The sequence below is a fragment of the Petaurus breviceps genome, unplaced genomic scaffold, assembly GCF_028583685.1.
Source record: "Petaurus breviceps papuanus isolate PSGF00001 unplaced genomic scaffold, PetGlider_PUasm1.0 214, whole genome shotgun sequence".
Taxonomy (NCBI): domain Eukaryota; kingdom Metazoa; phylum Chordata; class Mammalia; order Diprotodontia; family Petauridae; genus Petaurus; species Petaurus breviceps.
Window position 1 is genome coordinate 4,833,026 of NW_027185863.1, and position 23,940 is coordinate 4,856,965.

The following is a 23,940-nucleotide window of genomic DNA, read 5'->3' on the forward strand; positions in this document are numbered from 1 at the left end:
AGCTAAGCCCTGAATATACTAAAAGAAAAATTAAATAAAATGAGTCCCTGTTCTTTAGGAGCTTACATTCTATGTAATGAGGCAGCTAGGTGGTGCAGTCAGAAACACCTGAATTCAAACTTGGCTTCAGGTACTAGGCAACTAAGAAGCAGTTATGGGGCACTGATATTGGAGTAGGGTTATAGATTCAAACCATAAAGTAGGGCTGACATCTGCAGCTAAGTGATGAGGGCAAGGAACTCAGATTGTGGGAGAACATTCATCTCTAGCACTTACAGAGCCTTTAAGCTAGACAACTGGGACTGGGGTCTACTGCTACTTCAATAAAAAGTAGCTTAGTTTTCTCACCCAGACTCAATCTTGTCTCAGGAGCTTGAAAACCTCATTTCAGGAGGTCAGCAATTAGGTATCATTCACTGTAGATCATATTGCTTAGAATGTGCTGAAAGTTTATAAATTCCCCAACCCGAGCTACTCCTGAGGTCCTTTAGAACCCAAAACTCCATATCCAGAGAAAGCAGTAACAAAATTCAAGAAAATATAAATCAGGACCAAACAAGCTCCCAACATGCCCCACAGAAAGGCACAGAGCCTGGACATAATACAAAGTCCTAAGAAAGCAAAAAAAGCTTCCAAGATAAAAAACATATTATGGAAATACGGATACCCAAGACACAAACCCAGGAAAAATAAAAGAATAACTCCAAAATACCTACAACCAGAGCTTCAAAGAAAAACACAGCTTGGCCACAAAGTCAACTAGAACTTCTGGAAGGAATGAAGTAATAATTAAAATAACCAAAGAGAAGTGGTTTTCTGAGGTGCCTTTGGCTGACTAAAAAAAAAAATTTCTAAGTAGATGTTCCTGAAATATCTTAATCAATGTTAGCATCATTAAAATAAATATATGGTTTCCCAAAGTTAACATTTTGGAAGGTACCATTCATTTGAAAAAGAGTGGGATAGAGTGCAGAGCCTGGAGCTGGAAAACTTGAGTTCAAATCCAGCCTTAGACACTTACTAGATCTCTTACTAGCTGTCCTGCCTAGGGTCACTTAACCTTGTTTGTCTCAGTTGCCTCATCTGTAAAAAGAGCTGGAGAAGGAAATGGCAAACCATCCCACCAAGGTAAACCCTAACTGGGGTCACAACTGAACAAAATTCATTTGAATGTATTAAGCTCTAGTAGGCTAAAAGTTTACCAAATCTTAGTAGTTTATTTACATACTTGGTATGTATGTGTTTGCACACTCTGTGTGTGTGTGCATGTGTGTGTGTGTATGTGTGTGTGTTGAGGGAAAATCTAAGAGAGCTTCAATCATAGCAACTTCCTTCATTTTATGCAAGTGGTTTGTAACTTGAAATGTTAAGAGGTTACTTGCATTTGTCCATGGTCACATCAAGTTCAGCCTTTATTCAAAGAAAACTCTCTCTATATATGTATATGTATACTTTGTATTCATATGTGTATACACTCTAATTTTATATAACAGAGAAGAATATGTGTATACATGCATGTCTACATATATCTTATCCCAGGAGGAAAAATTCTAGACAATCTAGTTAAAGATAATAGATTTTCTCTATGGGACACACACAAATATATATGCATATATATGTATATATGTACACATATATAGGTCTACATACAGACTATACATTTACATATATGTATACTTCCTTAAAAGCACAGAAGGACTAAAGCACAACTGTCCCTGTTAGCCACAGAACCAAAGGGTTGGAAGAAGAGTAACTTCATTCATTGTCAATAATACTCTGTACAACACAATAGAGACCCCTTAAAAACTCTCACACGTGAAATAGTCTTTAATAAACAAAATGCTTTAATCTAAATTATGAAATGAGTGCTTTTTGTTGTTTGCAACAGAGGAGGAAGATATTAATTTAAACGATGGGGAGAGGGATGTGATTAAGATTGTATAGAACTGAAAAGGACCTCTCAGAGAACCCCAGTTCAATCCTCTCATTTTACAGTTGAAGAGATTGAGATCCAGAGAATTTAAATGATTTGCCCAAATCCATGCTGAAAGTGAACATTATGAGAGTATTTGAACCCAGATCCTTTTTTACATTGTACTTTAAGTTCCTAACATAAATTGCATAGCTAAACTAAGGGTATGGATAAAACACATTTTCTCTTTTTTTCCTTCTCCCCCACCCCTACATGTGAAGTGAATGGAAAAGAGGTGAGGTTGAATTACTCTGAGCTCCTTGGAAACAAGTATTATAATATGAGAAGTAGTTTTCATCAGGTAAGATTTATGTGGTTCTTGATGCATTGTAATAATAGAATAGAGTGGGATAACTGCCTCAGCTCAGGATGAAGATCTGACTTTTAATATTCAAATGCCTTTGTTTTAAACTCTAGAAAAAAAGAATAACTGCAAATGTAAGGGCCAATTTAAGGGAATATTTTGCAAAATAATTAAATCATAAGCAACTGAAAAACCTCTGCTCAAAAAGTTTGTGTAGGAACATTAAAAAGTGCTGAATTATTTCGACATTAGCACGTAAGTCCAAACCCAGAGACAAAAACAGATGGTCAGACAGACAAATAGATGGAGAAACTACGTGTTGGGGCGCAGGGTGGGACTCAACTAGTATAACTCATGTCTTTCCTTATAACAGTCCTTACAAACAAACTTGTCGCAGACAGACAGAAATTTGTTTGCTGAACTGGACAAAAAAACTGGAGACTAGATGGTCACTCAGTCACATTTAACCACTGAAGACATCCTTAATTCTTCCTCAGTCCTGTCATTAAAGTTGCCACATTATGGTAAGCTTAAGTTGCAATACCTTTCACATTTCTTTTTCCCATTCCCTCATTCCCATAGTCAAAACTTGTGTTCTTCTGACTACAGCAATAGTCTGCTAAAGCTCTCCTGGCTTCAATCCATCCATTACACAACTGCCAAGAAACATTCCCAAGATACAGTTTTGATCACTTCACTCACTTCCTTAAAAATTTCAGCAGCTCCTCACCAAGGAATCTACAAAATAAAAACCCAAACCACTTATCTACTATGGCTCTCAATCTCTGTTAAAATTCTACCCTTCTAGGCTCAAGTATCATCTTTATGAAGTCTTCTTTGATTATTTTTAGTTGGTAGTCAGTTTACTCTCAAATTTTTCACTTTTCTTTGACCTTATTTTGTAGTATAGTTATATTTATGCATGTTTTATCTCCATTATATTTCTTTCCCATTGTAAATTCACACAAATATTGTTTCATTCTTTGTGGCTTATATTCCCAGAGCCTGGCACATAGTAGACATTAAATACATATTTTTGGTTGACTAATTATAAGTTTCTTAAGGACAGAGGCTGTCATCCTATTTTCTAAGCCACAGTATCTAATAAAATAACTTGCACAGATACTAATGGATATTTATAAAAATGTTTGCTGAATTTTGGGGGAAATAGCAACTCATTTTGCTAATATAGTTCCTCCAATATGCTGGGGAAGATTATCTTATTCCTAATAATGTAACTCATCATCTGATGATATAATATCAATCAAATTAATTAGAGATGGAAGAGTATTATTAGGCTAAGTTAAATGTCACTGAATATCAAGGAAGGGTTGTTTATTAATCCTAAATTCATGCAAGCCTTCCTTGCTGAGAATAGTTTTCAATGACTAATACTGGTGAGTTACCATAAGTACTCCAATGAGAAGATTATACACATAAATGAGATATTACACAAGTTTAGAATCCATCACAAAATTCTTCTAACATGCCAATTCATCAGTGTTCAAAATGTTTTAAATTCATGAATCAGCATTCTTGACCCATTTGAACTTTTTCCCACTGTTCCAAACATTTCTCACACACATAAATGTATGTACACACACATACATACACACTCACACACTTTCTGCAGTATTGTCTTTTTTGGTTAAGTATCTTTTTTATTCTTAGGACAAACTTATTCCTCCTGAAAGGGATCCAAAAATGAAAGTTCCCCAAAATATTACAGTCAAATTCCAGAGCTTGCATGTCAAAGAGAAAATATTGCAAGTAGTCAGAGAGAGAAACAATGCAAATTATCATGGAGCCACAGTCAGGATCACACAAGGTTCAGCACCTTCCACATTAAAGTAGTGGAGGGTATGGAACACAATATTCTGGGAGGCAAAGGAGGTAGGATTAAGACCAAGAATAACCTACACAGCAAAACTGAGTATAATCCTTCAGGGGAAAAATGGATATTTAATGAAACAGAAAACTTTCAAACATTACTGATAAAAAGATCAGAGCTGATTATAAAATTTGACATTCAAATACAAGACACAAGAGAAACATAAAGAGGTAAACATGGAAGGGTAATCATAAAAACTCAATAAAATTAAACCATTTTTATTCCTATATGGGAAAGTGATATATGTTAAGAATATTCGCTTTATTGGGGAAGTTCGAAGTCCATATAGCCAGAGGGCATTGGTGTGAATTGATTATGTTGGGACAATCTCAGGAAAAAAAGGGGTGAGGCGTGTACTGGGAGAAGGGAGAAGGAAGAAGCAGAATGGGGAAATTTTTCTGACATAAAAAAGGCATATAAGGAAGAATAGTGGAGGGCTAAAAGGGAGGTGGTCGGCAATGCTTGAGCCTCATTCTCACCAGAACTGGTTCAAAGAGTGAAGGAAAAATATATATGTATATACACATACTCAGTTGGGTATAGAAATCTATCTTACCCAATAGGGAAACAAGGAAGGAGGATGAGAAATATGGGGGGGAGGTGAAAAAGGTGAGGGTGGATTATGGGAGGCCATGGTCAGAAGGAGAACAGACTTTTGAGGAGGACAGGATAAAAAGAAAGAGAGAGAAGGATACTCAAAAGAAAGTAGAATGGAGAGAAATGCACAGTAATCTTAACTGTGACTGTGAATGGGATTAGTTTACCCATAAAATAGAAAGATAGCAGAATGTATTAGAAAGCAGAATGAAACAATGTATTGTACACAAGACAAACCTGAAAGAGAAAGACACACACAGAGTTTTGTTTTTATTAAAAGCAGGTGAAGGTAGAAGCAGGAAAACTGCCTGTGTTCCCCCCATAACCACCTCAAATACCTATAAAATATGACTCTAAAAAACATTAGAGCTACAGAACCTACAAAATGACAGGGAGAAACAAATCTCCCACTGAAGAAATCCCAGCAGGAAGACAGGAAGGGTCCATTGCAGCACGGCTGGAAGCAGAGCCCAGGCCCAGGTGAGCCCATGATTTTAGCTTCAGGGCAGCCCCTGACCAGCCACGGCTGGAGGGACTTTAGGAGAGTGGATCACCAGCAGCTGTGGTGGTTCCCAGAATTATCAACCCATAAAAACAATAATTCCTACATGGAAAAACAATAATTGTAACTTATGAAACTTTTCTCAGTATACGTATATGTGTATATATATATACTTATATATATATATATATTTATATGAGGGTATATGGGCATATGGATACATATGTGAATGTGTGTATATATGTTTACAGGTATACATAAATAGAGGACACAGGAACAATTTAACAGGAAGGGATGATACTTAAAAGATGAAATTAAGAGGTGAGAGAGAAATATAATGGGAGGAGATGGGGAGAGACAGAATGGGGTAAACTATCTCATACAGAAGAGGCAAGGGGGAAATCATTACAATGGAGGGGAAGAATAGGAAGGCGAAAGGGAATGGGTCAACCTTATTCCCACTGAATTTGGCTTGAGGAGGTAATGAAATACACACTAAATAGGGTATTTCGCTCTACAGGAGAGTAGGGGGGGAAGGGGATGAGAGAGGGTATGATGGAAGGGAGGGCAGGCAGGCTGGGGGGGGAGGGAAGTTGGAAGCACCCACTTTTGAAAAGGGACAGGCTCAAAGTGCAGAATAGAACAAGTGGGAGGTGGGATAGGAGGGAGGGAAATATAGTCAGTCTTTTGCAATATATCTACTATGTTATTTTTTTGCATTAGCCACACATGTACATCCTATACTGGACTGCTTATCTTCCCAGTAAGGGTGGGAGACAAGGGAGGAAGGGAATGAATCTGGAATTCAAAGTTTTAAAATCAAATATTCAAATATGTACGTATATATGTATGTGTATATATACATACATATATATATATATATACTATTATCAATATTATTTTACATGTAATTGGGAAATAAGATATACAGGCACTGGGGAATAGAGATCCACTGGAAAAGTCGAAAGGGGTATGGGAGAAAATATGGGAGAGAGCAGATTGGAGGAGGGGATATCCTGTGGGACTGCTATTTTGGGGTGGTGGGTAGTGGAAAAATGGGGAGAAAATTTGTAAATCAAAATCTGGTGTAAATGAATGATGTAAATCAGAAGGTAATAAAGCATTTGAAAAAAAATACAGAGAAACACACAAAAAAATAGACTAACTCAAATGGCAAAAGAGGCCCATGACCTTAAGCCTAACTCTAAACCTAACCCTAATTTGCCAGATGGAAAAAGAATCTCAAAAGCTCACTGAAGAGAATAATTCCTTCAGAATTAGATTGGAGTAAATGGAAGCTAATGACTTTATGAGAAATCAAGATATGATTGAACAGATCCAAACAAATGAAAAAAAATAGAAGGCAGTGTGAAATATCTCATTGGGAAAACCACTGAAAATAGATCCAGGAGAGATAATTTAAAAATTATTGGACTACCTGAAAGCCATGGTCAAAAAAAGAAACTAGAAATCATCCTTCAAGAAATTCTGAAGGAAAATTGCCCTGATGTTTTAGAACCAGAGGTAAAATAGAGGTTGAAAGAATTTACCAATACCTCTTGAAAAAGATCCCAAAAAGAAAACTCCTAGGAATATTATAGCCAGGTTCCAGAGTTCCCAGATCAAGTAGAAAATATTATAAGCAACCAGGAAGAAACAATTTCAATATAGTGGAAACACAATCAGGCTAACACAGGATCTGGCAGCTTCTACACTGAGGGATCGAAGGGCTTGAAATATGATATTCCGGAGGTCAAAGGAGCTGGGATTAAAACCAAGAGTCACCTACCCAGCAAAACTGAGTATCATGTTTCAGGGGAAAGTATGGTCATCCAATGAAACAGACGACTTTCAAACTTTCTTGATGAAAAAACCAGAGTTGAATAGAAAATCTGACATTCAGATACAAGAAGCAAGAGAAGCATGAGAAGGTAAACAGGGAAAAGAAATTATAAGGAATTTATCAAAGTTGAACTATTTGCATTGCTACATGGAAAAATGTAATTGTAACTTACGAAACTTTTCTCAGTATGAGGATAGTTGAAGGTAATATAAATGTGTATATGTGTATGTGTACATACATATGTATATGTCTATATAGAATGGTATATGGGCATATAAATACATATATGTAAGTGTGTATATATATATATATGTATAGGTATACATAGAGGGCACAGGGATCTATTGAATAGGAAGGGATGATACTTAAAAGGTGAAATCGAGAGGTGAGAGAGCAATATAATGAGAGGACATGGGGAGAGACAGAATGGGGTATATTATCTCATATAGAAGAGGCAAGGGAAAATGGTTACAATGGAGGGAAAGAACAGGAAGGCAAAAGGGAATGGGTCAACCTTACTCTTATTGAATTTGGCTTAGGGATAGAATGACATATACACTAAATAGGGTATCTTGCCCTACAGGAGAGTAGGGGGGTAAGGGGATGAGAGGGGAGATGATGGAAGGGAGGGCAGGCTGGGGGGAGGGAAGTTGCTAGCACCCACTTTTGAAAAATGACAGGATCAAATTAGAGAATAGAACAAGTGGGAGGCGGGATAGGATGGAGGGAAATATAGTCAGTTTATCACAATATATCCACTGTGAAAATGTTTTGAGTAGCTACACATGTACAACCTAAATTGAATTGCTTATCTTCCCAGTAAGGGTGGGTGACGAGGGAGGAAGGGAAAGAATCTGGAATTCAAAGTTTTAAAATTAAATGTTTTTAAAAATATATTATTATTATTTATTATTTTTACATGCAATTGGGAAATAAGATATACAGGTACTGGGGGATGGACATCCATCTTGCACTACCGGCATGTTGGAGGCAGGATGGGAGAGGATGTAGAAGAGAGCAGATTGGGGGAGGAGGCATACAGTGGGATCACTGTTTTGGGGTAGTGGGTAGGGGAAAGATGGGGAGAAAATTTGTAACTCAAAATCTTGTGGAAATGAATGATGTAAATAAAAAATAAACATGAACTTTAATTAAAAAAATAAAATGCAGGTGAAGAATTTATTATGCTTCAACAGAAGTTAAAACAAAAAGGCAGATGTAGCAATCATGATCCCAGACAAAGCAAAAGCAAAAATAAACCTAATTAAAAGAGATAATCAGAGAAACATTTTGCTAAAAGGTACTATAGACAATGAAGTGATATCCAAAAAATTTTACATCAAGTTTCTTTGATAAAGGCCTCATTTCTCCACTACATAGGGAACTGAGTGAAATTTCTAAAAATAAGAGTCATCCCCAATTGATAAATGGTAGAAATATATATTTTTTAATTTTCAAAAGATATATAGTCACATGACAAAATGCTCTAAACAACTATTGATTAGAGAAATGCAATTTAAACCAACTCTGAGATACCACTTCACACTTATCAGAAATGACAAATGCTGGAAGGGATGAAGGAAAATGTTTTCACCAATAAACTGTTGGTGGAGTTGTGAATGTTCCAACCATTCTTGAAAAGAGTTTGGAACACTGCATAATGGGTTATAAGACTATGCATACTCTTTGACCCAGCAATACCACTACTAGGTCTGTATGCCAAAGAAATTAAAGAAAGGGGGAATGGATCTGTATGTACAAAAATATTTATAGCAGTTCTTTTTGTGGAGGTAAAGAACTGTAAACCGAGGGGATGCTCAGCAATTGGAGAATGGCTGAACGAATTACGGTATGATTGTGATAGAGTACTATTGAGCTAGAAGAAATGACAGGGGATGGGGGTGATTTTTGAAAAAAAAAACATGTCAAGACCTATATGAAGTGATGCACAGTAAAATGAAAAAGAACAAGGAGATCATTATGCACAGTAATAGTAAAGTTATAATGATGATCTTCTATTCTGATCAATACAATTAGAGACAATTTCAAAGGCCTCATGATGAAAAAATACTGTCCACCTCTAAAGCAAGAACTGATGAACTCGAGTGTAAATTGAAGTATAATTTTCTTGCCTTTTTTTAGTGACATGGCTAATATACAAATATGTTTTGCATGATTTCACATGCATAATTGATATCATTTTATTTGTCTTCTCAGTGAGTAGTTGAAGGGTGGGAGGAAAAGAAACTGGAACTCAATTTAAAAAGAAAAAAACACTAAAAATAAATAATTCTTTAAAAAGAAAAAAGGACAAAAGTACCCACATGTACAAAAATATTTATGGCAGTTCTTTTTGTGGCAGCCAAGAACTGTAAATTGAGGGTATGTCCATCAATTGGATAACGGCTAATCAAGTTGTAGTATATGAATGGAATGGAATACTATTGTTCCATAAGATATGATGAGCAGGTAGATTTCAGAAAAACCTGGAAAGATTTACATGAACTGGTTAGCATTCTCCACCATGCTACAGATGAGGAACCAGGTTGAAAGCAGTGTGTGTCTTTCTCTTTTTTTTGCTTTTTTTTTTTTGGAAGAGATAGGGCAGGGCAATTGGGGTTAAGTGACTTGACCAAGGTCACACATCTAGTGTTAAGTGGCTGAGGCCACATTTGAACTCAGGTCCTCCTGACTCCAGGGCCTCACTGTGCCACCTAGACACCCCCAGTGTGTCTCTCTCTCTTAACATCATACAGCTCAGTTTGTGACTGAGTGAAGTTAGCAGAACCAGGAGAATATTGTACACAGTAACAGCAACATTATGCAATGACCAACTTTGATAGACTTAGCTCTTTTCAGCATTGCAATGATCTAATTCCAAAAAACTCATGATGGAAAATGCTATCCACATCCAGAGTAGGAACTATGGAGTCTGAATGCAGATCAAAACATACTATTGTCTCTCTCTCTCTTTTTTTCTTTCCAATGGTTTTCCCCTTTTGTTCTGATTCTTCTTTCACAATATGACTAATGTGGGAATACCTTTAATATGATTATATATGTATAACCTGTATCAGAATGCCTGCTGTCCTAGAGGGTAGGATGGGAAAATTTAGAACTCAAAATCTTCTAAAAATAAATGTTGGAAATTAAAAATAGATAGTTTTTTTTAAAAGGACAAAGTTTTCTTAGTTTGTAGTCACCATTAAAAAATGGCACTTCATTAGTAACATAAAGTGCTTTGGGCCCAATTATACCTACAACCATCAACAATCTTAAGGTGATAATCTATCCATTAACTTTCTTTAAATGAATACTTCAAAACTGTCACCATGGACATGAAAATTATTATGAAATAGTACTTAACTATGCAGAAATAACATGATGAAAGATAAACTAATGTGATGTACTGAAAAGAGCACTGGCCTTGGGAATCAGAAAACGAAATAAGTTCCATCTCTGACACCAAATATGTGATGATATGATCAATTTAACTTAGCCTCAGTTTCATTGTCTGTAAAATAGTGATAAATACCTCCTATACTGGGATGCACTTAGTACCTGATTACATAATATAGAATTATACATATTTAAAATACCATATAAATATGGTACTCATTATTTTAATGAGTTTCAGATAAATGACATTCAGATCAACCTGACAGAGAGACATCCTGTTGTATCTGATCATAGGATCATAGGTTAAGAGCTAGAAAAGACCTCAGGGATCTCTCTCTGGACCTTTAACAATTAGAGGTCATGGAGTTATGGAAAGAATTCTAGTTTAGGAAGCAAGGAGGGTCTTTCTTCAAACTCTGCTACTACAAGCTGAGCTATATGATGTCCAGAGAGACACACTGCTTTCAACCTGGTTCCTCATCTGTAGCATGGTGGAGAATGCTAAAATTGTGAGAGTCCAAGCTACTCCCCAGATCAAGTGGGTTCTATGATTATGGGTAATTGACTTTAACTTTTCTAAGCTTCACTTTCCTCATGTACGCAATGGAAATATAATATTATTACTTATATCACCACTGTGTAAAGTGACTGGTCTTTGTATTCCCGGTACTTAGCACAAAGCCTTACACAGAATAAATATTTCTTAAATTAGAGGGAACTGAATTGCAAAGCTCCATATATACATAAGTTAGATTATTGGTCAAATAAGCAGGGTCCTTTCAGTTCTAAATTTCAGGGGTTTTTTTATTTGCAAGCTTTTTGAACATATGTAACAAGCTCTCAAATTAAAAATATTAAATATAAAGCTCTCACAAAAGACTATTACAGTGTTGTCTGGCTATGAAGTTTCTCATTCTGTATTTTCCCATGGTAATGCAAGAACTATATGCCCTGCAAGTTTAAATTAACTATAGTTCTCTTGAATGGGATAAAGACACACACACCCCCTTGATTAATGGCTGCCCTGCAGTTCACCATCTGGCCAGGTTTTTGTGGCCTTTCACAACAATAACGCAGGTGTCTGTAGAAGGCCTACACAATCCACTGCAACTCTAATTATCTGTTTTAAGATTTAAAATTAGAGATTCACTGAATGTACCAAAGTCAAAAGTCTTTTACATGTATCTTAATAGTTTTCAGAAATCTAGTACTTTCAAGAATCAGTTCTCCAAAATCAGCTCCTGTCACATTTCACAGAAAACCGTTAATCCTCTGCTCACCGTGGGATTCTAATGTCCCTTCTCCAACCTCATTATTCCCATTTACAAGTGGCTTCTATTTATTTTCTTAGAAATGTGAGAGCTTCTACCCTATTCAAAACACAAAGGATAGAGGACCTCTCCATGAATTGGTTTTCTCACTTCCCCAACCCTGTTTCTCGTGACTTGTTAAACAAATTTCCAGAAGACTAAAAAAGGCAACTTGAGGTTTGTTTTTTTTTTGTTTGGTTTTGTTTTGTAATGTGAAGCAGAACTTTTCCCCCCTGCTCTTAATTTGCCAAACGGAGTCCCAGTCAGGGTCATTATCTGCAGGCCCAAATGGCTGCCTCACAATGAGAGAACATACTGGAAGACCAAACAAAATCCAACACTGTACAGGTCCCCGTGATGAGGGGCTCGGCTGGAGACAGAGGTCTGGGCCTCGGGGTTCGGACGGCACGCGGTCTGGCTGGGGGGGGAGGGGGGTCGGCTTATTTCCATGCTGAGATCCCAGGCGTGGTCCTCGAGCTCACCTAGAGAGCGGGGCTCGGCCCCGGGTGGCCGCTGCAGGCCCTTGTGAGCCGTTTCTGAGGGTACACAGGGAGAGGGTGAGCGGTTCTGCGGCCCCTCATCTTTCTAAGGCTTGTCCTTCAAGGCCTCGCGATTGTAAAAGCTATGGGGGAACACGCCAAACACAAATCTGGCCTCCACTGCCGGCGCATTCGGACGTGGGGTGGAATCGGTCAGAGCGCCGGGCTCTCGCGACTGCGTCCAGACAGAAAACGGCCGTGGAAATGAATGTAGAGCAGCAAAATCAAAGGGCAAAGCGACTGTCCCAGCTTGGAACATCGTGGGGAGGGGTCCAGGACCTGCAGGGGCCGAGTGGGGCCTGGGGGAGGGGCGGAGTGAAGGACCCCCTGCTGTTTCTGGACCCCAGGCGCTCAGGGCTTCGAGGCGTGAACACACGCGGTAATTGCGCACAACCTAGGATTAAAACCTTTCCGTAATAACAAGCTACTAAATATAAAACAAAATAAAGATAAGGAAGAGCTTTTTTTTTTTTTTTGAAAAGCAAAGAAGAACGTATCCGACCTTAGGCAGTGAGGTAAAAAACGGCAGTCCGACCCCAAAGAGTCTTGGAAGAACTGAGAGAGGAATTTTAAAAATCAAATACGAGAGACTAAGGAAAGGGGGGGTGGGGACAATAAAAGCAACGCGAAGAAATCGTGAGGGAAAAGGGTGAACCAACTGGAAAAAGAGAGGAAAGATCTTCAGAAAATAACCTGCCTGGAGGCCTTGAAAAGCCCGGAGAACGTGGCCCCAGGGACAATCCTGGAGAGAGGGGGTGGGGCAGGAGGCGGAAGAGGCCCTCCTGCTGTGGCGGAAGTGGGGGGGGAGCAGTGCAGGACGCAAGGCCTACCTCAGCGGAGCCCCGGCAGCAGGACCCCCACGTGCCTTCCCACTTCCGCGGGAATGTGCAGACACCAGAGCAGAGAGGCAGCCGGCAGCGCCGAGCCTAGCCGTGCTCTAGCGCCGCCCTAGGGGAGGAGGGGACTTCTAGCAAGCAGGCCGCCCCTCCCCCACCTCACACGGAGAGCGTCAGGGACCAGGGAAAGGCAGAATGACTGCACACTGCAGCCAGCTCCAGCCTAACATAGCTTCCAGCTGCCAGAAGCTGAGGCCACAGCACCCAGGCCCCGAGCCCCCAGCACAAGAAGCCTGGGACACACATCCCCCCACCCCACAAGTACAGATGCACTCCAAAGTCAGGAAAAAGGCAGTCACCATGAGCAAGAAGCCAGTCAGCTGCTCGGTGTGTAGTGTGAGCTAATATAATAGTGACAATCCTCCCTGAATCAATTTACTTATTCAGTGTCATACCAATCAAACTACCAAAAAATTATTTTATAGAGCTAGAAAAAATAATATCAAACTCATCTGGAAGAACAAAAGGACCCAAATATCGAGGGAATTAATGAAAAGAAATGCCAGGAAAGGTGGCCTAGCCATACCAGATCTTAAATTGTATTGTAAAGAAGCAATCATCAAAACTACTTGATACTAAGAAACAGAGGGATAGATCAGTGGAGCAGGCTAGGTACACCAGACACAGTTGTCAATGATTATAGCAATCTATTTTTTGATAAATCCAAAGACCCCAGCTTCTGAGGTAAGAACTCAGTATTTGACAAAAACTACTGGGAAAACTGGAAAGCAGCATGGCAGAAACTGGACCTAGATCATAGTCTGATACCGTATACCAAAATAAAATCCAAATGAGTACACAATTTAGATACAAAGGCTGATGCTATAAACAAATTAGGGGAGCAAGAAATAGTTTATCTGTCAGATTTATGGAGAATGGAGGAATTTATGACCAAACAAGAGAGAAAACATTGTGAAATGCAAAATGGATCATTTTGATTACATTAGATTGAAAAGTTTTCACAAAAATGAAGCCAAAGCAACCACCATTAGGAGGGAAGCAGAAAATTGAGAATTTTTACAAGTGTTTATAATAAAAGGCCTCATTTCTAAAAGATATAGAGAACTGAGTCAAATTTACAAGAATACAAGTCACTCCCAAAGTGATAAATGGTCAAAGGATATGAACAGGCACTTATCAGAGGAAGAAATTAAAGCTATTTATAGTCATATATAGAAAAAATATAAAAAATGCTCTAAATCATTATTGATTAGAGAGATGCAAATCAAAACAACTCTGAGGTACCACATCACACCTATCAGATTGGCTAACATGAAAAAACTGGAAGATGACAAATGTTAGAGATGTGGGCAAGTTGGAAAACTAATTTGTTGTTTGTGGAGTTGTGAGCTGATCCAGCCATTCTGGAGAGCAATTTGGAACTATGCCCAAAGGGCTATAAAACTGTGCACACCCTTTGACCCAGCAATACCACTTCTAGGGCTGTATCCCAAAGAGACCATAAAAGTTGTAAAAGGACCCACATGTACATAAATATTTATTGCAGCTTTCTTTTGTGTTGGCCAAGAACTGGAAATCAAGGGGGTGTCCATCAATTTTGGAATGGCTGAACAAGGTATGATATATCAATGTAATGGAATACTATTGTGCTATAAGAAATTATGAATACGCAGACTTTCGAGAAACCTGGAAAGACTTATATGAACTGATGCTGAGCAAAATAAGCAGAACCAGGAGAACATTGTACACAGTAACATCCACAGTGTGCAAGGGCTGATTTTGATAGACTTAACCCTTCTCAGTAATGCAAAGACCTAAAACAATTCCAAAGGACACACGATGGAAAAAGTCATCCACATCCAGAGAACGTGACTGTCTATGGAGTCAGAATGCAGAACAAAGCAAACTATTTTCTTTTTTGTTTTGTTTTATTTTGTTTTTTTTTTTCCTTTCTCATGGTTTTTCTCCTTTTGTTATAATTCTGCTATGCAACATGACTAATGTGAAAATGTGTTTAGCGAGAATTTATGTGTAAAGCCCATATCAGACTGCAAGCCATCTTGGGGAGGGAAAGCAAAGGGAGGGAGAGAAAATTAAAAACTTATGGAAGTGAATGTTGAAAAATAAAAATAAATAATTTAATTAAAAAAAAAAAGAAATGAGGAACAGGTGGACTTCAGAAAAACCTGGAAAGACTTATATGAACTGATGGTGAGTCAAGTGAGCAGAACCAGGAGAAGATTGTACACAGTAATAGCCACAGTGTGTGATGACTGACTTTAATGCTTATCTCTTCTCAGCAATGCAAGGAACCTAAAACAATTCCAAAGGGCTCATGATAGAAAATGCCATTCACATCCTGAGAAAGAACTATGGAGTCTGAATGCATAGCAAAGCAGACTATTTTTTGTTTGTTTTGTTTTGTTCTTTTTCTGTCTTGTGGTTTCTCCTATTTGTATAATTCTTCTATACAGCACGACTAATGTGAAAATGTTTAATAGGAATGTATATGTAGAACCTACATCAGATTACAAACTGTCTTGAGGACAGAGGGGGAAAGGAGTTAGAAAATTTAAAATTTATGGAAGTGAATGTTGAAAACTAAAAATAAATAAACTAATAAAATATATACATTCAAAAAAGAAAACAACTTCTTGAAAACTAGAATTGGGCAAGAGGAATTTATTGACATTATAAAACACCAAGAAAAAATAAAACTAAAAAAAATTGAAGAGAATTTGAAACATTTTGTTAGAAAAACAACTGATCTAGAGAACAGATCAAGGACAGACAATATAAGAATTGTCAGACTACCTGAAATTTATGATTAAAAAATAATCTGGATATAATGTTACAAAAAATTATTAAGGAAAACAGACCTGAAGTTCTAGAATAAAAAATTAATTAAGAAAGAGATCCAAGGAGGAAAACTCACAGGAATGTCACAGTCAAGTCTTAAAATGCATAGATCAAGGAGAAAATATTGCAAACAAGAAAAAAAATAACTTAAGTACTGTGGAAATATAGATTTCAGAAAACCTAGTAGCTTCTACTCTAAAAGACTCCAGGTCTTTGAATATTATATTTCAAAGAGCAAATGGGCTAGGGTTGCATTCAAAAATACCTTACCCAACAATGTTGAGTATAATCCTGAATGGAAAATAAAGGACATTTGACAAACTGAAAGTCTTTCATGTATTTATAACAAAAAGACCAGACTTCAAGAAAAATTTGATGTAAAAGATCCAGAAAAAATATAAGGAAAATATAGGCATTCCTTAGGGTCAAACTGTTTGCTTATTATAGATATGAAAATGTTATCAGTATTCTTAAAACTGTCTTCATTATTAAGGTAGTTTGAAAAAAGTGTTGGAGTTGGGTTGTATATGATAGCGTGATACTAAAAACCAAAATTGAATAGGAAAAGGTAAAAGGGAGTGATTATATTATAAAAATGGGGGGGGGGGTTAAAGGAAAAACCATTACAAAAGAAGCAGGTAGGAGTGGAGGGCTAGTAATGTTAGAACTTTACTCTCATCTAGGTTGAAGAGGAAACAACATGTACATCTGGAGGCATGTAGAAGTCTTTTGAACATGTAGAGAAGTGAGAAAACTTTGGGATAGGATGGAGAGGGACTTTTATCAGGGTATGTAGATTGGGACTTGGGAAGATGGGGAGAAAAGATGGATGAGGGACTTTTGGAGGGTTGTGTGGATTGGGATTGGAAGGATGGGGAAAGAGTGTCAGGGACTCTTGGAGGAGGGAAATGGGATGGGCAAGTGGGAAGGTGTGGGGAGAAGATAAGATTATAGGGATAAGGTAAAATGAGAGACTGAGAAGTAAAATAGTAAGTAAAAATAAGAAAGAGATAAATTCACAAATAGTAATTACAACTTTGAATGTGAATGGGATATTTATAGCAGCTCTCTCTGTGGTGGCAAAGAATTATAAGTTGTAGAGATTCCCATCAGCTGGGGAATGGCACATTCCCACAAGTTGTGGCATATAGTTGTAACAGAATTCTACTGTGCTATAAGAAATGAGGGGCTCAATGACCTTAGAAAGGCATGGAAAGACTTGAATGAAGCAAGCAGAAAGAAAAGAACATTGTATATAATAACAGCAATATTGTTTTATGACTTTGAGCAATTAAGTCGTTCTGACTGTTATAAATACACAAATTAAAAATAAAGAATTTGAAGGAAGATGCTATCTGCATCCAGAGAAAGAACTGACGGATAGAAGTATAGAATAATTTTACATATATATATATATGTGTGTGTGTATATATATATATATATATACATATATACATACATATAGATACAGATTCTCTCTATATATTTATATACATAAATATAAGCTAATGGTGGCTATCTTTAGGGTGAGAGGAAGAAAAAAGAAAAAAATATTACATGATAACTTTACTATATATTTAAAAGGAATAGTAAGTTGCACATAATAGATTTGCAGCTTTATGTGCAATTATTATTTTTATTATACTGTTATGGAAATGCTAATGCTAAATTCACAAATTAAAAATAAGATAATAAAAACTCAACAGTAAAGAAAGGTTGGGGGTAGGGTGGGGAAATGTTCACCAAAGTAATTTTCAAAGTGACCCTTTGTTTAGAAGGACATGAATAAATAATTCCCTAGCTCTAGTTCGCTCATTTACTAGATGTCAGACCTGGAAAAATCATCTATTTTGTATAGTGGAAAGAACATTGGTTTGGGGGAGAAACTGGGCTCAAATATTGCCTATCCAGACATGGGCAAGTTGCTTAACCTCTCTAGGCCTGTTTAATCACTGGTAAAATGAAGGGGTTGGAATGACTAGTTCTACTCTAGGTCCATGATCTAGACTCCATCTAAGGTTCAATAAAACATCTTTAACATAATGATATATTATTGATAATGTTGGACAAACTATACCATGAAATTGTGAGGAAAACACTTCATAAATCAAAAAGAAGCATATTAATGAGAATTTTTTTCTTTTTTATTTAAATTTCATTTATTTTTAACATTCTTTTAAAAAAATTTAAGTTCCAAACTCTAAACCTCCCTCCATCCCCTCCCCCAATTGAAAAGGCAAGTAATATGACATCAGTTATGTATGTGAAGTCATTCAAAACATATTTCCATATTACTCAAGTTGCAAAAACAACCGAAGTCAGAAAACATAAAGTTTAATCTGCACTCAGATTTCACCAGTTCTCTCTGGAAGGTACATGGCATTTTTCATCATGGGTCCTTTGGAAAATCACTTGGATCATTGTCTTCATCAGAACAGCAAATTTTTTTGGAAACCATCCTGGTCATCATTTTTTTATAGCATAATAGTAATCCATCACAACTTGTTCAGTCATTCCCAAACCAATGAGCATCATTTCAATTTCCAATTCTTTTCCACTACAAAAAGAGCTGTTAAAGATTTTTGTACATATTGTTCCATTTCCTTTTCCTCTAACATCTTTGAGAAACCGACCTAGTAGTGGTATTGCTGGATAAAAAGGTATGCCCAGTTTTAAAGCTCTTTGACCATAGTTACAAATTGTCCTCCAGAATGGTTGGACCAATTTACAACTCTACCAATAGCGTGACTATTTTCACATATCTCCTACAGATTTTTATCATTTTCTTTATCTGTCATGTTAAAAATCTCACATGTAGAAGGTGGTACCATAGAGTTGTCTTACTCTGCACTTCACTAATCAATAGTAATTTAGAACATTTTTATGTGACTATTGATAGCTTCAATTTCTTCCACTGAAAACTGATTATTCGTATTCTTTGACTAATCAACTTACTTTCATAAATTTGGTTCAGTTCTCTATATATTTGAGAAACAAGGACTTTATCAGAGAACTAAGTACAAATTTCCCCCCCAGTTTCCTGCTTTCAAATTTGCCCAATTCTATTCCTCAAGTTTGGGTACATTGCTTTTGTTCATGCAAAATCTTTTTAAATTTCATGTAATCAAAATTATCCATTTGACTTCCTGTGATCCTCTATATCTCTTGTTTGGTCATAAACTCTTCCCTTACCCATACATCTGACAGCTGGTATTTTTCCATGTTCCCTTAACTTACTTATGGTAATACCTTTTATGTCAAAATCATTTACTACTCATTTTGGTCTTACTTTCACTTATTGTGTGGGATGTTCTATGCCTACTTTATATCAAACTGCTTTCCAGGTTTCCCAGCAATTTTTGTCAAATGGTTAGTTCTTGCCACAAAAGCTTGAATCTTTAGGTTTATCAAATGGTAAATTACTAATGGTCATCTACTACTATGTACTATGTGACTAATCTATTCCAATGATCCATCACTTTTTTCTTAGCCAGTACCAAATTGTTTTGATTATTATAGTTTTATAATACAGTTTGAAAAATGTTACAGGTAAGGCAATTTCCTTCACGTTTTTTTCATTGAATTCCTTGATATTCTTAACCTTTTATTCTTCCGGATGAAATCTGTTGTTATTTTTTCTAGCTCTATAAAATGAGTGGTTTGATTGGTATTGTGCCAAATAAGTAAGTTAATATAGCTAGAGTTGTAACTTTTATTATATTGGCTCACCCTACCCATGAATAGTTAACATCTATCCAATTGTTTCCATCTGTCTTTATTTGAGTGAAATGTGTTTGGTAATTGTGTTCATATAGTTCTTGGGTTTGTCTTGGCAGGTAGTATTTTGTATTGTCTACAGTGATTTTAAAATGGAATTTCTCTATTTTTTTTTTCCTGCTGGGTTTTGCTGGTAATAAATAGACATGTTGATCATTTATGTGGGCTTACTTTTTAATCTTTCAATTTTGCTAATATTGTTCATTGTTTCAACTAGTTTTTTAGTTGATTCTCTAAGATTGCCATTATATTATATGCAAAGAGTGATAGTTTTGTTTCTTCATTGCCTAATTTTGTTCCTTTAATTTTTTTTTCTTATCTTATTGCTATAGCTTAGCATTTATAACTCAATTTTGAATAACAGTAGTGAACATGGATATTCTAAGGCTTCTAGTTTATCCCCAAAACAGAGACTGCTTGGTCTTGGTTTTAGACAGATACTGCTTAAATTAAAAAAAAAAAAAGATCCATTGATTCCTATGCTTTCAAGTTTTTTTTTTTTTTCCTTAAAGCAACTGGGGTTAAATAACTTGCTCAAGATTACACAGCCAGTTATTTCTAGGTGTGGTGCTAAGTATCAGAGGCCTGATTTGATCCCAGGTCATCCCGACTCTGGGGCCGGTGCTCTTACTCACTGCGCCACCTGGCTGCCCCAACTTTCAAGTATTTTTAATAGGAATGGGTGTTGTATTTTTGTCAATTTTTTCCATTTATTGATATAGTCATATGATTTTTGTTGCTTTTGTTAATGATATGATCAATTATGCTTGTAGTTTTCCTCATACTGAATCAATTCTACATTTTTAGTATAAATCCTACCTGGTCATACTGTATGATCTTTGTGATATACTGTTGTAATCTCCTTGCTAGTGTTTTAATTAAAAAATTTTGCATTGCTATACATTAAGGAAAATGTTCTATAGTTTTCTTTCTGTTTTAAAAAAAATTCTACCTGGTTTAAATATCAAAAACATATTTATGTCATGACAGGAATTTGGTAGAACTCTTTCATTACCTATTTTTAAAAATAGCTTATACAGTATTGGCATTATTTGTTTCATAAATGTTTGGTAGAATTCACTTGCAAATCTATCTGATCCTGAGGTTGCTTTCTTAGAGAGTACATTTATGGCTTGTCCAATTTCTTTTTCTAAGATATAAGTATTTAAGTATATACTATTCCCTCTTCTCTTAATCTGGACAATTTATATTTTTGTAAATAGTTATCCATTTCACTTAGAAGTTTTAATGGTATGTAATTGGGCAAACTAATGCATAATAATTGCTTTAATTCCATTGTCATTGGTGATACACTCACTTTTTTCATTGTTGAAAATGGTAATTAGGTTTTCTTTCTTTTTAAAAATCAAACTGATAGCTTATCTATTTTTAAAATAAAACTAGTTCCTTTTATTTATTACTTCATTTTCTTTTTACTTTTAATTTTATTCAATCTCTCTTTTGAATTTTTTAGGGTTTCCATTTTGCTGTTTGATTGGGAATTTTAAATTTGACCTTTTTCTCATTTTTAAAAATTACAAATCCAACTTATTGATTTGCTCTTTGTCTCTTTTATTGTTGTATGCATTTAGAGACATAAATTTTCCCTTAAGTATTGCTTTGGCTGCATCTCACAAATTTTTGTATATTATTCCTTTGCTGTAGTTATATTTAGTAAAATTGTTGTTTCTATGATTTGTTCTTTGACTCGATCATTTTTTAGGATTACATTATTTAGTTTCCATTAATCTATGATTCCATGGTCCTTTATTAAATGTCATTTTTATTGCGTTGTAACCTGGAAAAGGTGCTTTTCTACAAAACTGCTTTTCTACAGTTGTTTATGAAGTTTTTGTGCCCTAATAACAGATCAATTTCTGTGAAGGGGTGATATGTAATGGAGAAAAAATTATACTCCCTTATATTTCCATTAAATTTTCTCCAGAAGTCAATCATATTTAACTTTTCTAAGATTCTCTCCATCTCCTTGCCTCCTCTTTCTTATTTATTTCATGGTTAGACTTATCTACCTCAGAGAAGGAAAACTGAGGTCCATCACCAGTATAGTTTTACTGTTTATTTTCTCCTGTAACTCATTTAATTTTTCCTTTAAAAATTTGGATACTATGCCATTTGGTACATATGTGTTTAGTCTTGATATTACTTCATTGTTCTTGGTGCCTTTTAGCAATATTTAGTTTCCCTCTTTATCTCTTTTAATTAGGTCTATTTTAAATTTTGCTTTGTCTGAGATCACGACTGCTACCGTTGCCCTTTTTTCTTTCTTTGTTTTTTAGCTTCAGCTAAAGCATAATAGATTCAGTTCCAGTCCCTTTCTTTAACTCTGTGTGCATCTCTGTTTCAAGTTTTGTGGATAGGTTATTCTTAGCTCTAATCCTAGCTCCTTTGCTTTTAAGAATATCATATTCCAAGTCCTCTGCTCCTTATAAGTGGTAGCTGTTAAATCTTGTGTGATCCTGACTGTGGATCCATGATATCCATATGATTTTTTCCTGGCTGTTTGAAGTATTTTGTTTTTGACTTGGACACTGTGGAATTCCAATATACTATTCCTGGGAGTCTTCATTTTAGGATCTCTTTCAGGAGGTGATCAATGGATTCTTTCAATTTTTATTTTATTCTCTTGTTCTAGGATATTAAAACTACTGTCCTTCATAATTTCTTGAAATAATAAATCTCAGCTTTTTCTTTATGACTTTTAAACAGTCCAATAATTTTTAAATTATCTTTCCTCTTTGTATTTTCTAGGTCAGTTGTTTTCTTCCAGTGAGATGTTTCACATTTTCTTCTATTTTTTCATCATTTTGATTTGATTTGATTGTTTCTTGAAATCTCATGAAGTTATTAGCTTCCACTCACCCAATTCTAATTTTTAATGAATTATTTTCTTCAGTGAGCTTTTGTGTCTTATTTCCCATTTGGTCAATTCTGCTATTTAAGGAGTTATTTTCATCAAGGAAGTTTTGTACTTTTGTACTTCTTTTATATGGTCAACTCTGCTTTTTAGGGTGTTATTTTCTTCAGTATTTTTTGTGTCTTTTTTTTTTTTACCAAACTGTTGTCTTCTCATAATTTTCTTTCACTGTTCTTATTTCTTTTACCAATTTTCCTCTACCACTCTTATTTGATTTTTAAAAATTTTAATTCTTTCAGTAATTGTGTCTAATAATTCAGTATTGTGTCTAATTAACTGTTTTCTTTGAGTCTTTGCTTCTAACTATTTTGACATCATTGTCTTATTCTGAGCTTGTGTTTTGATCTCATCATAGTAGATTTTTATGGTCGGGTTCTTTTTTGTTGTTGTTTCCTCATTTTTCTAACCTATTTCTTGACTTTCAACTTTATGTGAAAGTTGGGCTTTTTTCCTGGAATGAGGTGGGGGTCACTGTCCCAAGCTTCAGGCTTTTTTGCCCTGGTGTTTTCAGAACTAGTTGTGGGAGTTCAGGAGTTTTCAATGCTTTCAAGCTGGTGTGATCTGGGAAGAGGTGTTCCGTCCTCATCTGTGCAATGGTCCTTACCCAGGAAGGACTTCTGATCCCTTGCAGCTTCAAGTACTACTGCTCTTCATGACCTCCGATATCTTATGATTGCAAATAATACTATACTCAGGGCCCCTACCTTCTTGGAAATGAAAGTATTACTACTCCTTAAGGCCCCTGCTCCCTTGGAATATCAAGTGATTCAATTCCTCGGGGCACTTGATCTTTTGTGACTGCAAGTGCTCCTCTCTGCCCTGAATTGTGACCCAGAAGTTGGCAGGAGCAATAGCGTTTCCAAACAACGTCTGGTCCTCCGCCAATTGTCAGCTCAGGGGTTCTTTATAATGTCTTTCTAACCAGTTGCCACGTCCTCTTAATTTCTCTGGTTTGAGAACTTCTGAAGCTGCCGCTGCTACTGTTGTGACCTCCAGGGCCCAAAGACAGTGTTGCTGCCATATGGGCTTCAGACCGGCCCCCACCCAGTGTCACACACCTCTCCTTCCAACATTCTAATTTGTCTTAGGATGGAAAAATGTCTCACCCCAACCTTTTATTGATTCTGCTGTTTCAGAAATGGAACTGAGGTATTA

The 23,940-nt window shown here is 36.2% G+C and overlaps 1 protein-coding gene across 5 annotated transcripts in view; it reads right to left on the reverse strand.

The window, feature by feature from the left end:
• ST6GAL2 (ST6 beta-galactoside alpha-2,6-sialyltransferase 2) overlaps positions 1 to 23,940 on the reverse strand; it is a 190,933-nt gene that overhangs the window by 97,693 nt on the left and 69,300 nt on the right. The gene's annotated exons all lie outside the window — the stretch shown is intronic.